This window comes from Hemitrygon akajei, chromosome 18 (assembly GCF_048418815.1).
Source record: "Hemitrygon akajei chromosome 18, sHemAka1.3, whole genome shotgun sequence".
NCBI classification, from domain to species: domain Eukaryota; kingdom Metazoa; phylum Chordata; class Chondrichthyes; order Myliobatiformes; family Dasyatidae; genus Hemitrygon; species Hemitrygon akajei.
This window is the reverse complement of record NC_133141.1, coordinates 2,620,742-2,639,971: the sequence shown is the minus strand read 5'-3', so window position 1 is coordinate 2,639,971 and position 19,230 is coordinate 2,620,742.

The window sequence follows — 19,230 nt, the reverse complement described above, 5'->3', positions numbered from 1 at the left end:
GCATTAATAGCAGAGATTGTCGGGGCAGCAGAAAAGAAGGACCCGCGAGATGCTGGGAGTGGGACTGAGGTGGCCTGAAGCTGCTGAGTTCAGCTGGCGAGAACGTTCATGGCTGTCAGGTGATGCTGGCTGTTCACAGTAGGTTCGTGGATGGCGGCTGTGAAAGTGGAAATCGCAGACACCTGAGTCTGATTGTCTGTGGTGAGCTGTTGAACAGTTGTGGCTAGGGATGATTATCTGTTCCTCCTAGTGAGAAGTTATCTGCCTCATTGCCTCCGTAACTTCACTGACAACAGATTCCATTGCCTGTAGCTTGTCTGACCAATGAATCTCACGGCCAAGGTCAGCTGCTCTCTCTCTGCTGGGTCCATCTTTGTGTGGTCGTGACTTGCTGTTACTAGGTTTGGATATGGCCTAAGCAGGTCAATAGTTCACAGACTTTAATGCGAACAGTGTTAAAGGGAAAATAAACAATAAACTCTAGTCCAAACAGGGCCTTTATCTAAAACTCTCAAAAGGAAAACGAAGCCTACACTGTGACTGAAAAGAACATCTAAACATTAAGTGAATCCCGCTAGTCTTCAGAGTCAGCTGACTTGACAGTCCAATTACTCAGGGAGGCCGAATGCAAAACAACAGTGAAGTATTGCTATGCTCTCTCCAAATCTTAACAAGCACTATGATGACGAATATGGATTTAAATACTATCACGATTAGATAATAATTAGCTGCCACATGCAAATTCACAAGCACAATTGCCATATCTACTGCACTGCCGGATCTGTGGTTGTGACATAGAGGCTAACATAGGATAAGGCATTTGGACACAACTCTTCCCTCCTTCCTGCAATATGTAGTAAGTTCATCTGCATTTTCCTGTGATTTACAATAGTGCCCTACTAAATGCCACATTTGCCCTTATCGTTCTGCACTAAGATGTCTTCCAGGGTTGGATTGTCAAGTGTCTATATGACAGGGTCTAAATTTCATTAGGAGTTTGAGGGGAATTATATGTCACCAAAGTGTCTCACAAATTTCTACAGATGTACCGTGGAGAGCATTTTGACTGGTTGCATTACTGTCTGGTATGGAGGGAGTCACCGCACAGGATCAGAAAAAACTACAGAAAATTGTAAACTCAGCCAGCTTCATCATGGACACCAGCCTCCCCAGCACTGAGGACACCTTCATTTTCATTTTAAAAATCTTTTTTATTAATTATTATTGAAGATAAACAAAAAGTACATTAAGGTAATCAAGTCAATATGTCATTATGTAAAATGTACAATGAAGAATTAAAGGACACCTTCAAAAGATGATGCCTCAAAAAAATGGTATCCATCACTAAAGCACTAAAGACCCCCAGCACCCAACTCAGGCCCTCTTCTCATTGCTACCATCGCGGAGGAGGTATAGGAGCCTAGAGACCCACACTCAATGATTCAGGAACAGCATCCTTCCCACATCCGATTTCTGAATGGATAATGAGCCCATGAACACTTTCTCAGTAACTTTTTCCCTTCTCTTTTTTAACTCTCAGACCCAGTCTCCTGCCTTCTCTCTGCATCCTGTCATGCTCTGACCAATCAAGAATCTATCAAGCTCAGCCTTAGAACATAAGAACATAAGAAATAGGAGCAGGAGTAGGCCATCTCGTCCGTCGAGCCTGCTCCGCCATTCAAAAGATCATGGATGATCTGACCATGGACTCATCTCCACCTACCTGTCTTTTCCCCATAATACTTAATTCCCCTACTATGAAAAAATCTACCCATCCTTGTCTTAAATATATTTACTGAGGTAGCCTCCTCTGCTTTACTGGGCAGAGAGTTCCACAGATTCACCACTCTCTGGGAAAAGCAGTTCCTCCTCATCTCCGTCCTAAATCTACTCCCTCAAACCTTGAGACAACTTCCCCTAGTTCTAGTCTCACCTACCAGTGAAAACAGCTTTCCTGACTCTATCTTATCTATCCCTTTCATAATTGTATATGTTTCTCTGAGATCCCTTCTCATTCTTCTGAATTCCAGCAAGTACAGTCCCCTGCTGACTCAATCTCTCCTCATAGTCTAACCCCCTCATCTCTGGAATCAACCTGGTGAACCTCCTCTTCACCGCCTCCAAAGCCAGTATATCCTTCCTCAAGTAAGGAGTCCAGAACTGCATGCAGTACTCCAAGTGAGGCCTCACCAGTACCCTGTACAGTTGCAGCATAACCTCCCTGCTCTTAAATTCAATCCCTCTAGCAATGAAGGCCAACATCCCATTTGCCTTCTTGATAGCCTGCAGCACCTGCAAACCAACCATCCTTTCGTGATTCAACCTATTGCTTTAAATATTCATAAAGACTTGGCTTCCACAGCTGCCTGTGGCAACAGATTTCACAGATTCACCACTCTCTGGGTAAGGAAGTTCCTTCTCATCTCCATTCTAAAAGGACATCCTTCTATTCTGAGACTGTGTCCTCCAGTCTTAGACTCTCCCACCATAGGAAACATCCTCTCTACATCCACTATATTGAGGCACTTCACTGTTCGATAGGGTTTAATGCTTAATCCTCATTCTTCTGAATTCCAGCAAGTACACGCCCAGAGCCATCAAATGTTCATAATATGACAAGCCATTCAATGCTGGAATCACTTTCGTGAAACTCCTTTGGCCCAAAACTGCTCACAATACTCCAAGTGAGGCCTTACCAGTGCTTTATAAAGTCTCAACATTACATCCTTGCTTTTATATTCTAGTCCTCTTGAAATGAATGCTAACATTGCATTTGCCTTCCTCACCACAGACTCAACCTGCAAATTAACCTTTAGGGAGTCCTGCACAAGGACTCCCAAGTCCCTTTGCATCTTAGTTTTTTTTGGATTTGCTCTCCATTTAGAAAATAGTCAACCAACCCTTTCATTTCTTCTGCCAAAGTGTATGACCATACAACTTCCCAAAACTGTATTCCATCTGCCACTTCTTTGCCCATTTTCCTAATCTGTCTAAGTCCTTCTGTAGCCTCTCTACTTCCTCAAAACTACCGGCCACCCCACCTATCTTCATATCGTCTGCAAATTTTGCCATCAATTCCATCATCCAAATCATTGACATATAACATAAAAAGAATTGATCCCAACACAGACCCCTGTGGAACAACACTAGTCTTCGGCTGTCAACCCTTTATTTCCTCTCTTTGCCTCCTGCTTTATTAGCCGCTGCTTTATCTATGCAAGAATCTTACCTGTAATACCATGACCTTGTAGGTGTTAAATGGCCACATGAGTGGCACCTTGTCAAAGACCTTCTGAAACATCAACCAATTCTCCTTTGTCTATCCTGCTTGTTATTTCATCAAAGAATTCCAAAAGATTTGTCAGGCAAGATTTTCTCTTGAGGAAACCATGCTAACTTCGGCCTATTTTATCATGTGCCTTCAAATACCCTGAGACCTCATCCTTATTAATCGACTCCAACATCTTCCCAGCCACTGAGGTCAGATTAACTGGCCTATAGTTTAAATTCTGCTGCTTCTCTCTGTTCTTGAAGAGTGGAGTGACATTTGCGATTTTCCAGTCTTCTGGAACCATTCCAGAATCTAGTGATTCATGAAAGATCATTACCAATGCCTCCATGATCTCTTCAGCCACCTCTTTCAGAATTGTGGGACGTACACCATCTGGTCCAGGTGACTTATCTACCTTTAAACCTTTCAGTTTCCCAAGAACCTTCTCTTTAGTTATGGTAACTTCACACACTTCATGCCCCCTGACACCTGGAACTTCCACCATATGCTAGTGGCTTCCACAGTGAAGACTGTATTCAGTTCATCCACCATTTCCTTGTCTCCCATTTCTACCTCTCCAGCATTGTTTTCCAGTGGTCCGATATCCACTCTCACCTCTCTTTTACACTTTATATACTTATTGTAATTTATAGTTTTTATTATTATGTATTGCAATGTACTGCTGCCGCTAAGTTAGCAAATTTCATGACATGCTGTATGCCAATGATATTAAACCTGCTTCTGATTTGGATTCTTTGACAGGCATGAAACTAGTACATACTGTGAGAAAGGAGGGTGCCGGCATCAAACTCAACCTGCACAAAGCTAGCTTGATGCTCGCTCGGACAGCCCTCACTTTATTAATGCCCTATTGGATATTTTGGGCTGACTTTGTCTAAAGGATGGTACCACTGATGGCATGTATCACTGAGAAAAAAGGTCAGTGAAGTTTGTGTTGCAAGAACAAAAACAAAATCTAATTTATTGAAGCTGGTCCTGTGGGATCTTATTCTTCTCATGTTCTGAATTGCTCAAAACTTGTGGCTTTAGCAAAGGAAAGCAAGTGCTAGAAGCTGTCGATAACCAGAAAAATCTGAGAGCATTCAATGGGTCAGTCATTATCAGAAGAGAAGATGGACCAGTTGATGTTTTGGAAGCGTGAGCTTCCCTTTAGTGGACTAAACTGCACTGCAGATTGTCATTGCACCTCAACGTTTCTCCCTTATCCTTAACTCAGCCAGAGTCACTCCCTCCATCACCCAACTCCAGAGATTCATTAATAAGACACTTAGTTTAGCAGATTTTACATCTCCCTTCTCTGCTATCCTGTTTGAAGCATTTCTCAGACTAAAGTTGATAATTACTTTTTAGTCAATTCTTTATTTGAATGTCTTTTGCATAACTCCCCTATTTGAATTTGAACTTTGGATTTACATGTACCTTGACTATATATAATTTTCAACTATAATAAAATAAATGTTTGCATTTTTATGCTGCCCTTTATATCTCTTTCAGGATGCTCCAAAGCCCTTTGAATTCAATGAAATACTTTAGAGGCAGGAGTTCTCTCAAACAGCAATGTCATAATAACCAGATCATGTACTTTAGTAACACTATTGTTCATATCTGGAAGAGCATCGTGGGATCTTTGCATACAGTAACAAGCATGATATTTAAAGGTGGTACATTCCGTATCATCAGGTAGTGTAGGCCTAGATTCCTGTGTTTATGTCTCTAAGGCAGGACTTCATTCCATAATTTTCCAACTAAGAGACAATAGGCTAGAAAATGAGTCACAGCAGACTTCAAACCTCAATATCTCCCCTTGCTCCCTTCCTATCATTTTTATGGATAGATAAAGGCATATAAAATTATGAGGGTATAGATAGGATGAATGCATGCAGGCCTTTTCTCCTCAGGATGGGCAATAGTAGAAATAGAGGCCAGAGGTTGAGGGTGAAAGGTGAAATGTTTAGGGGGAATCTGAGGGGAAATTTTTTCAATCAGAGGGTGTTCATGTCTCGAATGAGCTGCTAGTGGAAGTAGTGGATGTGGTTTCAATACTTAAGAGAGGTTTGGACAAGTACATGGTTGGGACGGGTATAGAGGGTATGGTGTAAATGCAGGTAGATGGGACTAGGGACACGATCAGGTAGGCACTATACGGGTCGAAAGGCATGTTTTTGTGCCATAGTACTCTTGTAGGGGAGTCTATAAGAGCATTCATATTGCTTATTCTCTTCACTCTTGAAGTTCTTGCTGCGTTATTCAGTACTATCTTTGTTAATACGATGACAAATATTTCTGAGAATTGACACCCATCCCTCTTTGGATTCAAGGGTGGACTTTGTGTCAGTTTGTGACAGGCAAGCAGCTCCTTCCGACCTCAAGGAGCACACGTTTATTACTGTGCTAAGTAGAATGCCCCCCCCCCCCCTTTATCAACAGGTGCACTGATGATTGAAAAAAAGGTTGCTCCAACTTTCTGGCAATACTTAATTGATTCTCATTTCTCAATGATAATCAAATATTTATAACTCATTTTATGATGCTTTCCAAGAATTAGGTCTGAAGTGTTGACTTTTTTTTGTTTTGTTACTTGGGTATTTAGTGGAGCAGATAGGCTGCTATTCATTGTGACTTGTTGTTATCAAATATATACTGAGGAAATGAGGAAAAGGAAGAGGTAGGAAGAAGACAACCCAGATAGTCCCTTCCTAACTAGTTTGTCTTAATAACTTATTAACTGAGATTCTGGTTAATACAACTCAAATTCCATGGTAAACAGTCACACAAAACACCTCTTCTCCATCGTTTCACTGTGTCCAACAAAACACAATGCAAAAATGTGACACAAACTATTTTGAAGATCGAAGTATTGCATGGGAAACATCAACTAGTCACATGCTCACCGCATTAGCCATTGTATATGTGCAGCTTTTGGGATGTCCGGACTGTCTTACGCAGAGAGGTTAGAGAGACTGGGCTTGTACATGCTGGAATTAAGGAGATTGAGAGGAGATCTGATTGCAACTTTTAAGATTATTAAGGGATTGGACAAGATAGAGGCAGGAAATATGTTCCAGATGCTGGGAGAGTCCAGTACCAGAGGGCATGGTTTGAGAATAAGGGGAAGGTCATTTAGGACAGAGTTAAGGAAAAACTTCTTCTCCCAGAGAGTTGTGGGGGTCTGGAATGCACTGCCTTGGAAGGCAGTGGAGGCCAATTCTCTGGATGCTTTCAAGAAGGAGCTAGATAGGTATCTTATGGATAGGGGAATCAAGGGATATGGGGACAAGGCAGAAACCGGGTATTGATAGTAGATGATCAGCCATGATCTCAGAATGGCGGTGCAGGCTCGAAGGGCCGAATGGTCTACTTCTGCACCTATTGTCTATTGTCTATTGTTTTAGCAGTTCCTAACCAGAGCAATCTATGTGACTGTGGCTTGGCTGGTGGAAAATTTCCTTAAAATGTTTTTGCTTTCGCTCATCAGATGCAAACACAGCTGACAATGCCCTCAATTATATTGCCCACTGCTAGTTACCCCTAATGAGAGGGGAAGATTGTACTGGGAGGACTGGAGGCATATATTGACCAGACTGAGTAAAGATGACAGATTTCTTTCCCTGAAGTGAACTTGGATTCACCACAGGATCATAACACTGAGCAACTAGCAGGTTGTTCTTTGAAATGGGAGAAGAAAGGCAGGAGTTTGGGAGTGAAGGAACGTGTATTGAATGGCAGAGCAGGTATAAGACATACAGCGGTCTACTTTTGTCCATATTTCTGATGGTCTGATTGTCAACAGTAAGGCCATTATCAGAGGAGTGGTGGTATGATTATTAGCTTCCAACTAGTGTGTATGTTAATAAGCACCTTCAGGTGTAGTGAATGACTGATGTTGTGTAGCAATTGTCTCCTGGCAATAAGAGACAGTGTTCCCTCTTCTGCACATAACTCTCCCACTTCCACCCTCACTTCTCATGCCATGTGGTTGTGGTATATCTCGCCCTCTAAAAATGCAGGTTGCCCTTGAGTGATCCTAACCAATCACAAAAGGCGAGAGCACATATAACATACTAATGAGTGATCAATGACACAAGTAGTCCTGACGAAGGGTCTTGGACCGAAACGTCGACAGTGCTTCTCCCTATAGATGCTGCCTGGCCTGCTGTGTTCCACCAGCATTTTGTGTGTGTTGCTTGAATTTCCAGCATCTGCAGATTTCCTCGTGTTTGCTGAGATGACAGCATGTCCACTTTCAGTGGAGTCTACCCAAACTCATTCAGTCAGTGTCATTTCACTGGCCATTGTTTCTTGACAACAGCATTGTGCCTGAGGTTTGAAGAAGGAAACACCCTGCTCCACTTGGTAATCTATTCCCATGAGTAATTACTTGTGTAGGTAGACTAAAGTGCTCTCTCTCCTCTCTAGCTATACAGAGCCAGTGTTGATTCTAAGCAATGAGCACTGTAACAGGCACTTTCAGACCAATAAGATAACAAGAAACTTAAAAATAAATTAGAGAGAAAAAGAACATCATCATGCCTTTAAGAGAAGCATTCTAACCTCATGAAAACTTTGTCTGCAAAGAAAAAAGGGTAAATAGCTGCAGGAAACAAGCAGTGAAGATTCAGTCTCCCAACCTCGGCCTGGATCCATGTATTTACATGCATCCCATGGGTCAGATCAAAGGCTGACAGGCAGAGCAACAGCCAGTTGCTTTTCAATATGCAATAGCAGCAGTCCTTCTTAAAGAGAATAAATTGGAATAAAATGCAACACCTTAAATAGATTAATTTAGAATGGTAATTTATTGTCAATAAATGCACTTTTTATATGTTAAAAGATCCTCATCATTTCCCTGGAAAGTGTTTTTTTTTGTGTATTGCTTCGTGCCTTATAGAAAGATAGAAACATAGAAAACCTACAGCACAATACAGGCCCTTCAGCCCACAAAATTGTGCTGAACACATCCCTACCTTAGAAATTACTAGGCTTATCTATAGCCCTCTATTTTACTAACCTCCATGTACCTAGCTAAAAGTCTCTTAAAAGACCCTATCGTATCCGCCTCCACCACCGTTGCTGACAGCCCATTCCACGCACTCACCACTCTCTGAGTAAAAAACTTACCCCTGACATCTCCTACATACCTGCTCCCTAGCATCTTAAGCATGTGTCCTCTTGTGGCAACCATTTCAGCCCTGGGAAAAAGCCTCTGACTATCCACATGATCAAAGCCTCTCATCATTTTGTACACCTCTATCAGGTCACCTCTCATCCTCCGTCGCTCCAAGGAGAAAAGGCCGAGTTCACTCAACCTATTCTCATAAGGCACACTCCCCAATCCAGGCAACATCCTCATAAATCTCCTCAGCACCCTTTCTATGGCTTCCACGTCCTTCCTGTAGTGAGGCGACCGGAACTGTGCACAGTACTCCAAGTGGGGTCTGACCAGGGTCCTATATAGCTGCAACATTGCCTCTTGGCTCCTAAATTCAATTCCATGATTGATGAAGGCCAATAAACCACATGCCTTCTTAACCACAGAGTCAACCTGCACAGCTGCTTTGAGTGTCCTATGGACTCGGACCCCAAGATCCCTCTGATCCCCCACACTGCCAAGAGTCTTACCATTAATACTACGGTATATTCTGCCATCATATTTGACCTACCAAAATGAACCACTTCACACTTATTTGGGATGAACTCCATCTGATACTTCTCAGTCCAGTTTTGCATCCTATCAATGTCCTGCTGTAACCTCTGACAGCCCTCCACACTATCCACAACACCTCCAACCTTTGTGTCATAAGCAAACTTACTAACCCATCCCTTCATTTCCTCATCCAGGCCACTTATAAAAATCACAAGGAGTAAGAGTCCCAGAACAGATCCCTGAGGCACTCCACTGGTGACCAACCTCCATGCAGAATATGACCCATCTGCAACCACTCTCTGCCTTCTGTGGGCAAGCCAGTTCTGGATCTACAAAGCAATGTCCCCTTGGATCGCATGCCTCCTTCCTTTCTCAATAAGCCTTGCATGAGATACCTTATCAAATGCCTTGCTAAGACCTATATACACTACATCTATGGCTCTACCTTCATCAATGTGTTTAGTCACATCCTCAAAAAATTCAATCAGGCTCGGAAGGCACGACCTGCCTTTGACAAAGCCATTCTGACTATTTCTAATCATATTATGCCTCTCCAAATGTTCATAAATCCTGCCTCTCAGGATCTTCTCCATCAACTTACCAACCACTGAAGTAAGACTCACTGGTCTATAATTTCCTGTGCTATCTCTACTCCCTTTCTTGAATAAAGGAACAACATCCGCAACCCTCCAATCCTCCGGAACCTCTCCCGTCCTCATTGATGATGCAAAGATCATTGCCAGAGTCTTAGCAATCTCCTCCCTCGCCTCTCACGGTAGCCTGGTGTACATTTCGTCCGGTTCCGGCGACTTATCCAATTTGATGCTTTCCAAAAGCTCCAGCACATCCTGTTTCTTAATATCTACATGCTCAAGCTTTTCAGTCTGATGCAAGTCATCACTACAATCACCAAGATCCTTTTCCATAGTGAATACTGAAGTAAAATATTCATTAAGTACCTCAGCTCTTTCCTCCAGTTCCAGACACACTTTCCCACTATCACACTTGATAGGTCCTATTCTCTCACATCTTATCCTTTTGCTCTTCACATACTTGTAGAATGCCTTGGGATTTTCCTTAATTCTGCCCGCTAAGGCATTCTCATGGCCCCTTCTGGCTCTCCTAATTTCCTTCTTAAGCTCCTTCCTGTTAGCCTTATAATCTTCTAGATCTCTAACATTACCTCACTCTCTGAACCTTTTGTAAGCTTTTCTTTTCTTCTTGACCAGATTTATTACAGCCTTTGTACACCACGTTCCTGTACCCTACCATAACTTCCTTGTCTCATAGGAACATACCTATACAGAACTCTACACAAATATCCCCAGAATATTTACAACATTTCTTCCGTAATGTTCCCTGAGAACATCCAGTTTAATCCTCCAATTTCCTTCTTGATAGCCTCATAACTCCCTTACTCCAATTAAACGCTTTTCTAACTTGTCTGTTCCTATCTCTCTCCAATGCTATTGTAAAGGAGATAGAATTCTGATCACTATCTGCAAAATGCTCTCCCACTGAGAGATCTGACACCTGACCAGGTTCATTTCCCAATACCAAATCAAGAACAGCCTCTCCTCTTGTAGGCTTATCTACATACTGTGTCAAGAAACCTTCCTGAACACACCTAACAAACTCCACCCCACCTAAACCCCTTGCTCTAGGGAGATGCTAATCGATATTTGGGAAATTAAAATCTCCCATCACAACAACTCTGTAATTATTACACCTTTCCAGGATATGTTTCCCAATCTGCTCCTTGATATCCCTGTTACTATTGGGCAGCCTATAAAAACCACCCAGTGAAGTTATTGACCCCTTCCTGTTCCTAACCTCCACCCACAGAGACTCCATAGACAATCCCTCCATGACGTCCACCTTTTCTGCAGCCATGACGCTATCTCTGATCAACAGTGCCACGCCCCCACCTCTTTTCCCTCCCTCCCTGTCCTTTCTGAAACATCTAAAACCTGGCACTTGAAGTAACCATTCCTGTCCCTGAGCCATCCAAGTCTCTGTAATTGCTACCACATCATAGCTCCAAGTACTGATCCACGCTCTAAGCTCATCCGCTTTGTTCACAACATTCCTTGCATTAAAATAGACACATCTCAAGCCTTCCGTCTGAGCGTGTCCCCTCTCTATCATCTGCCTGTCCTCCCTCTCGCACGGTCTACAAGCTTTCTCTATTTGTGAGCCAACCGCCTCTTCCCCAGTCTCTTCAGTTCGGTTCCCACCCCCCAACAACTCTAGTTTAAACTCTCCCCAGTAGCCTTAGCAATCCTCCCCGCCAGGATATTGGTCCCCCTGGGATTCAAGTGCAATCCGTCCTTTTCACACAGGTCACACCTGCCCCAAAAGAGGTCCCAATGATCCAGAAATCTGAATCCCTGCCCCCTGCTCCAATCCCTCAGCCACACATTTATCCTCCACCTCATTCTATTCCTATTCTCGCTGTCGTGTGGCACAGGCAGTAATCCCGAGATTACTACCTTTGAGGTCCTGCTTCTCAACTTCCTTCCTAACTCCCTGTAGTCTTTTTTCAGGACCTCTTCCTTTTTCCTACCTATGTCATTGGTACCAATATGTACCACGACCTCTGGCTATTCTCCCTCCCACTGCAGGGTATCTTGGACGCAATCCGAAACATCCCGGACCCTGGCACCTGGGAGGCAAACTACCATCCGAGTTCCTTTCCTACGTCCACAGAATTGCCTGTCTGACCCCCTAACTATGGACCAACGTGGAGAGGATTACTGGGAGCCACTCTTAATGAGAGAATTTCAAGGACATCAGGTTGAACTGACTTCCACCCTTTACCCAAATTTAACTGAATCCACAGTCCAGGATCAGATCCAATATTGCCTTCACCTTCCAAAGTGTGACAAAGGAGGCAAAGTCACTGGGTACATTTAAGGTGGAGGTTGATAAATTTTTGATTAGTCCAGGCACAAAGAGATGCGGGGAGAAGGCGGGAGATTGTGGCTGAAAGGGAAATGTATCAGCCACAATGGAATGGCAGAGTACACTCGATGGGCCAAATGGCCTAATTCTGCTCCTATATCTTATGGTCTACAACTGCACAAAGATCTCTTTCAGAAGAAAGTCACAGACTTATAGTCACTTCACAATGGTAAGATGATGCAAAGAGCAATGAAGAACGTTCTGAATGAGTAGCCTGTTTAGAGTAGGTTTATTGAGTTAGAAATGATTACAGCTTCACACAGAAAAAGCTAAATAATCCTGTGAATGGGAGAAATTATCACCAAGGTGTGGTGAGGTATCTGAACCTGTGGCTCAATCCCCAACAAGCTTCAGACGAAGCAGAGTTGCTACAGACATATAGGATATAAAGTAATACAGTGGGAGCAGATCATTCAGCCCCTCAAACCTGGTCTACTGACCAATGCGATTATGGCTGCCAGTATTTACTGCCTTCTCCTTCAAAGGCTGCATGTTCACGATCCTTTGCAGATGAGAGACTTAGGATCCTCCAAGAGAAAATAATTTAGCTTCACTCTGCCTTTCGTTTTAAACTGTGATCCTTACTATATGACCTTCCCAAAAAAAGAATCAGTTTCTGCACTCCCATCTCGCCATGATCTCGCCATTTATATGTTTCAATCAAGTCTTCCAAACTCCATTGGGTACAAGCCTTGACAATCCAATCTTCTCTATAGAACAACTGAGTCATCTCAGGTATTGACTGAGTAAACATTCTCTGAAATGCTCCCAACACATAAACATCCTTTGATGAATTAGGAATCCATAACTACACAGTACTCCAGATGTGGTCTTACCAGTGCCCTAAATAATCGAATCCTAACATCTATACTTTTGTATTCGATCCTGCAGCAATACAGCTAGCATTCTATTAGCTTTCCTAATTATACACTGCACCTGGGTACAAGTCCTTTGTGAATCATTCACAAGGACATCCGGATTCTTTAGCATCTCAAAGTGCTGAAATCTTTCACCATTTGGATCTCTCTTATTTTTCTTGCCAAGGATGAAAGAGTCATAGAGCCATTAATCATAGAAGCCGGCTCTTCAGCTGAACTCATCTATATCCATCTCATATCAAAGTGCCTTTTAAATGTTGTTCTTATACCTGCCTCAACCACTTTCTCTAGCAGCTCATGCTACGTATTGCACATGCTAAAGGTTGCATAAAAAGTTACCCCTCAAATTCCAATTAATTTCTTCCTCTCTTATCTTAACTCTATGATGTAATTCTTTTATCAGATACAAGGCATGTGTGGTGAGTGGGATTAAACTGACTGTCCTGGCTGTGTCCCGATGTGACAGACTGTGATGCTTGACTTCAGCTGAGTGTGGGAACTGATCATTTACAGCTTTACATGTGGTTTTACAGAAATACTTAAGATTATGCCTTTCTAGGGTGACATGGTAACATAGTGGTTAGTGTAACATCAATTCCATCGCTGTCTGTAAAGATTTTGTACATCCTCCCCCTGACCGCTTGGGTTTACGACAATGATCCTGGGAATGAAAGGGCTAATGCGTGAGAAGTGATTGATGGCTCTGGGCTGTACTCACTGGAGTTTGGAAGAATGAGAGGAGATCTCATTGAGACCTATCAAATATAGAATGGCCTAGATAGAGTGGGCATGAAGAAGTTGTTTTCAATAGTGGGAGAGTATAGGACCAGAGGGCACAGCCTCAGAATACAGGGGCATTCATTGAGAACAAAGATGAGGAGAAATTTCTTTTGCCTGAGGGTGGTGAATCTGTGGAATTCATTGCCACAGGCTGCTGTGGAGGCCAAGTCATAGAAACATAGAGAACCTACAGCACAATACAGGCCCTTCAGCCCACAAAGCTGTGCCGAACATGTCCTTACCTTAGAACTACCTAGGCGTACCCATAGCCCTCTATTTTTCTAAGCTCCATATACCTATCCAGGAGTCTCTTAAAAGACCCTATCGTATCCACCTCCACCACTGCTGCCGGCAGTCCATTCCATGCATTCACCACTCTCTGAGTAAAAACTTACTCCTAACATCTCCTTTGTACCTACTTCCAAGCACCTTAAAACTATGCCATCTTGTGCTAGCCATTTCAGCCCTGGGAAAAAGCCTCTGACTATCCACACAATCAATGCCTCTCATTATCTTGTACACCTCTATCAGATCACCTCTCATCCTCCGTCACTCCAAGGAGAAAAGGCCGAGTTCACTCAACCTATTTTCATAAGGCATGCTCCCCAATCCAGGCAACATCCTTGTAAATCTCCTCTGCACCCTTTCTATGGTTTCCACATCCTTCCTGTAGTGAGGCGACCAGAACTGAGCACAATACTCCAAGTGGGGTCTGACCAGGGTCCTATATAGCTGCAACATTACCTCTCGGCTCTTAAACTCAATCCCACGGTTGATGGAGGTCAATGCACCGTATGCCTTCTTAACCACAGAGTCAACCAGCGCAGCAGCTTTGAGTGTCCTATGGACACAGACCCCAAGATCCCTCTGATCCCCCACACTGCCGAGAGTCTTACCATTAATACTATATTCTGCCATCAAATTTGACCTACCAAAATGAACCAACTTACACTTATCTGGGTTGAAATCCATCTTCTACTTCTCAGCCCAGTTTTGCATCCTATCGATGCCCCACTGTAACCTTTGACAGCCCTCCACACTATCCACAATACCCCCCAACCTTTGTGTCATCAGCAAATTTACTAACCCATCCCCCCACTTCCTCATCCAGGTCATTTATAAAAATCACAACGAGTAGGGGGTCTCAGAACAGATCCCTGAGGTACATCTCTGGTCACCGACCTCATTGAGTATATTTAAAGTAGAGGTTGATAGTTTCTTGATTAGTGAGGGAGTAAAGGTAACAGGGAGAAGGCAGGAGAATGAGATTGAGATTGGCCGAATTCTGCTCCTATGTCTTATGCTGTTAAGATCTCAACCAAGCTGTGGGTGATTTTGTCCTTTCAAAACACAAGATGGCAGATGGAGTTCAACCCAGATAAGTGTGAGGTGGTTCAATTTGGTAGGTCAAATATGATGGTAGAACATAGTATGAATTTTAAGACTCTTGACAGTGTGGAGGATCAGAGAGATCTTGGGGTCTGAGTCCATAGGACACTCAAAGCTGCTACGCAGGTTGATTCTGTGGTTAAGAAGGCATACGGTGCATTGGCCTTCATCAATTGTGGGATTGAATTTAGGAGCCGAGAGGTAATGTTACAGCTATATAGGACCCTGGTCAGACCCCACTTGGAGTACTGTGCTCAATTCTGGTCGCCTCACTACAGGAAGGATATGGAAACCATAGAAAGGGAGCAGAGGAGATTTACAAGGATGTTGCCTGGATTGTGGAGCATGCCTTATGAGAATAGGTTGAGTGAACTTGGCCTTTTCTCCTTGGGCTGCGGAAGGTAAGAGGTGACCTGATAGAGGTGTATAAGCTGATGCGAGGCATTGATCGTGTGGATAGTCAGAGGCTTTTCCTCAGGGCTGAAATGGCTAACATGAGAGGGCACAGTTTTAAGGTGCTGGGGAGTAGGTACAGAGGAGATGTCAGGTGTAAGTTTTTTACTCAGAGAGTGGTGAGTGTGTGGAATGAGCTGCCGGCAACGGTGGTGGAGGCGGATACGATAGGGTCTTTTAAGAGACTCCTGTACAGGGAGATGGAGCTCAGAAAAATAGAGGGCTATGTGTAACCCTAGGTAATTTCTAAGGTAAGGACATGTTCGGCATAACTTTGTGGGCCGAAGGGCCTGTATTGTGCTGTAGGTTTTCCCGGTTTCTATGTTTTTAATCAACTATTTGGTCAAAGAACATGTGGCCCTGTTTGAAGGGTAAGACAAAGGAACACATACCAATCCTCACAGAGGGATCAGAAGTGGTGAGAGTGAGCAGCTTCAAGTTCCTGGGTGTCAAGATCTCTGAGAATCTAACCTGGTCCCAACATATCAATGTAGTTGTAAAGAAGGCAAGACAGTGGCTAAAAGTTATTAGGAGTTTGAAGCGATTTGGCATGTCAACAAATACACTCAAAAACTTCTATCTTTGCTCTGTGGAGAGCATTCTGACAGGCTGCATCACTGTCTGGTATGGAGGGGCTACTGCACAGGACCAAAAGAAGCTGCAGAAGGTTGTAAATCTAGTCGGCTCCATCTTGGGTACCAGCCTACAAAGTACCCAGGACATCTTCAGGGAGCGGTGTCTCAGAAAGGCAGCGTCCATTATTAAAGACCTCCAGCACCCAGGGCATGCCCTTTTCTCACTGTTACCGTCAGGGAGGAGGTACAGAAGCCTGAAGGCACACACTCAGCGATTCAGGAACAGCTTCTTCCCCTCTGCCATCCGATTCCTAAATGGACTTTGAAGCTTTGGACACTACATCACTTTTTTTAATATACAGTATTTCTGTTTTTGCACATTTTTAAATAATCTATTCAATATGCATAATTGATTTACTTGTTTATTTATTATTATGTTTTATTTTATTTATTATTTTTTTCTCTCTCTCTGCTAGATTATGTATTGTATTGAACTGCTGCTGCTATGTTAACAAATTTCACGACACATGCCGGTGATTCTGATTGATTCCCTAATGGAGACCAAGAGATGCCTGCTTGTTCAAAGAGAGAGTCCAATCTTTCTTCTTTATCAACAATATCACAGCTGATAACTATCTGTCTGTATGAACATCATGTGCCAATTAGCCATTCAGATTGTCTTCAGCAATGATGCAACTCAATAAATGGAAAACAATTTGGGATGCTTTTGCTAAACAAGCAGTCGATAACGCTGTGACTGTCTTGCAACTGAATAAATGCTGCCACCTTGTGGTGTGTATGTGTCAATGCACCATAATGAATAAAACTTATTCTCTCAGGGAAAAACTAATTCATAGTGTTGGAGCTTAGACCTTTCAACTGAGGTAAATAGATGGAAACTTCTGATTATTATTAAACTAGGTTAATTTCAATGAAAATTCAACCCATCATTTTCAAAATAAAACTGACATTTTTATAATATGTTTCACATTTTTACACAGTGGTTCATTTTCACATACTGTCTAGATAGGTAGCAGGAGCAGCAACAAGGGGCTGGAGTTTGTCAGTAGATTGTAATGAAACACTTCAGAGAACAAAACTGTGGCTTCTGGGAACTGGGAATATGTCAGCAGGCCCCCCCCCACATCATTGGATGTGGGGGTAACTAGAGCAGCCGGGAGAAGCTCACATGGTCACAGGGAAAACGTATCAACTCCACATAAAGCACCCAAGCTCAGAACGGAACCCGGATCTCTGAAACCGTGAGACAACAACTCCACAAGCTGCACCACTGTGCAGCCCAATTCTTTATATCTGATGTTTGGATCTTTCTGTTATCAGTGAGGGTGGTAAAATAATTTCACCAGTTATCTTGATTTTTGGTGCTGTCTGTGTGGAGTTAGCACATTCTCTCTGTAACTGTATGTTTTAAGTTCAGTTCAAGTTTAAGTTACATACTTAAACTGTCAGCTCATGGTATAATTACCATGAACATGAGCTTAGAGAACCAAAAATGCTTAAGGTACCATAAATTGCAGACCACAGAATAAATAAAAGAAACATAAAAAAATTAGAAAACAGGTTTTTCAAGTCACTTCAAGAAAATGATGTATGTGGGGAGCAAGCCATTTTTGAACCTCAAGGTGTGGGTCTTCAAACTTTTGTGCATCCTACCTGGAATACCCCAGCAAGACTTTGCCAGGTCTGAAAAATATTAAAGAACTTAGCAGATTGTAAATGTCTGACATTCAGAGACAAACTCATTAAAATACTTTATAACTTAAAAGCAATAAACAAAAGTAGAATACTATCCATGGCCTCCTCTACTGTCAAGATGAAGCCACACTCAGGTTGGAGGAACAACACCTTATATACCGGCTGGGTAGCCTCCAACCTGATGGCATGAACATTGACTTCTCTAACTTCCGTTAATGCCCCTCCTCCGCTTCTTACCCAATCCCTGATATATTTTGTTTTTTTTTGTTTTTTTTTCCCTCCTTTTTTTTCTTTCTCTTTCTGCCCATCACTCTGCCTGTTCTCCATCTCCCTCTGGTGCTCCCTTCCCCCTTTCTTTCTCCCTAGGCCTCCCGTCCCATGATCCTTTCCCTTCTCCAGCTCTGTATCCCTTTTGCCAATCACCTTTCCAGCTCTCAGCTTCACCCCACCCCCTCCGGTCTTCTCCTATCATTTCACATTTTCCCCTCCCCCTCCTACTTTTAAATCTCTTACTATCTTTCCTTTCAGTTAGTCCTGACAAAGGGTCTCGGCCCGAAACGTCGACAGTGCTTCTCCTTATAGATGCTGCCTGGCCTGCTGCGTTCCACCAGCATTTTGTGTGTGTTGCTTGAATTTCCAGCATCTGCAGATTTCCTCGTGTTTGTATATACAATAAGCTTCTCATTTAACCCCTTATGAATAATTAGAAACTCTAAGTTAAATAATGTTAAACTTAATTTTTCGTTTTCCTTCTGTACAAATCTAGAATCTCGAACAACAACCACTCAATATGTTGAGCAGCATCTGTGGGAGGAAAGGAACTGTTTGTGTTTCAGTTCAAACCTTTGTCAACAAATTACCTGAAGAAGGCTTAATTTGCCATTTAGTGCTGGGTAATCCAAGCAAAACTAGGTCCTGCGGCTGGTGATAAATACAAGTGGGATCAGAAATGGAAGGCATGATCAAGTTCAAGTCCCCGGGTGCCAACATCTCTGAAGATCTATCCTGGTCCCAGCATATCGATGAAGTTACAAAGAAGGCATGACAGTTATATTTCATTAGGAGTTTGAGGAGATTTGGCATGTCACCAAAGGCACTCGCAGATTTCTAAAGATCTACCATGGAGAGCATTCTAACTGGTTGCATCATCAACTGGTATGAGAGGGGCACTACAAAAAGCTGCAGAAAGTTTTAAACTCAGTCAGCTCCATCATGGGTACTAGCCTCCCCAGCATCCAGGGCATCTTCAAGGAGCGATGCCTCAAAAAGGTGGCATCCATCATTAAGGACCCCGTCACCCAGGATATGTGCTGTTCTCACTGTTACCATCAGGTAGGAGGTACAGAAGCCTGAAGACACACACTCAGTGATTCAGGAACAGCTTCTTCCCCTCTGCCATCTGATTCCTGAATGGACTTTGAACCCTTGGACACTACCTCACTACTTTCTTTTTCTCTTCTTGCGCTACTTATTTAATTTAACTTTTAAAATACATATATACTTATTGTAATTTACAGTTAATATTATTAAGTATTGCAA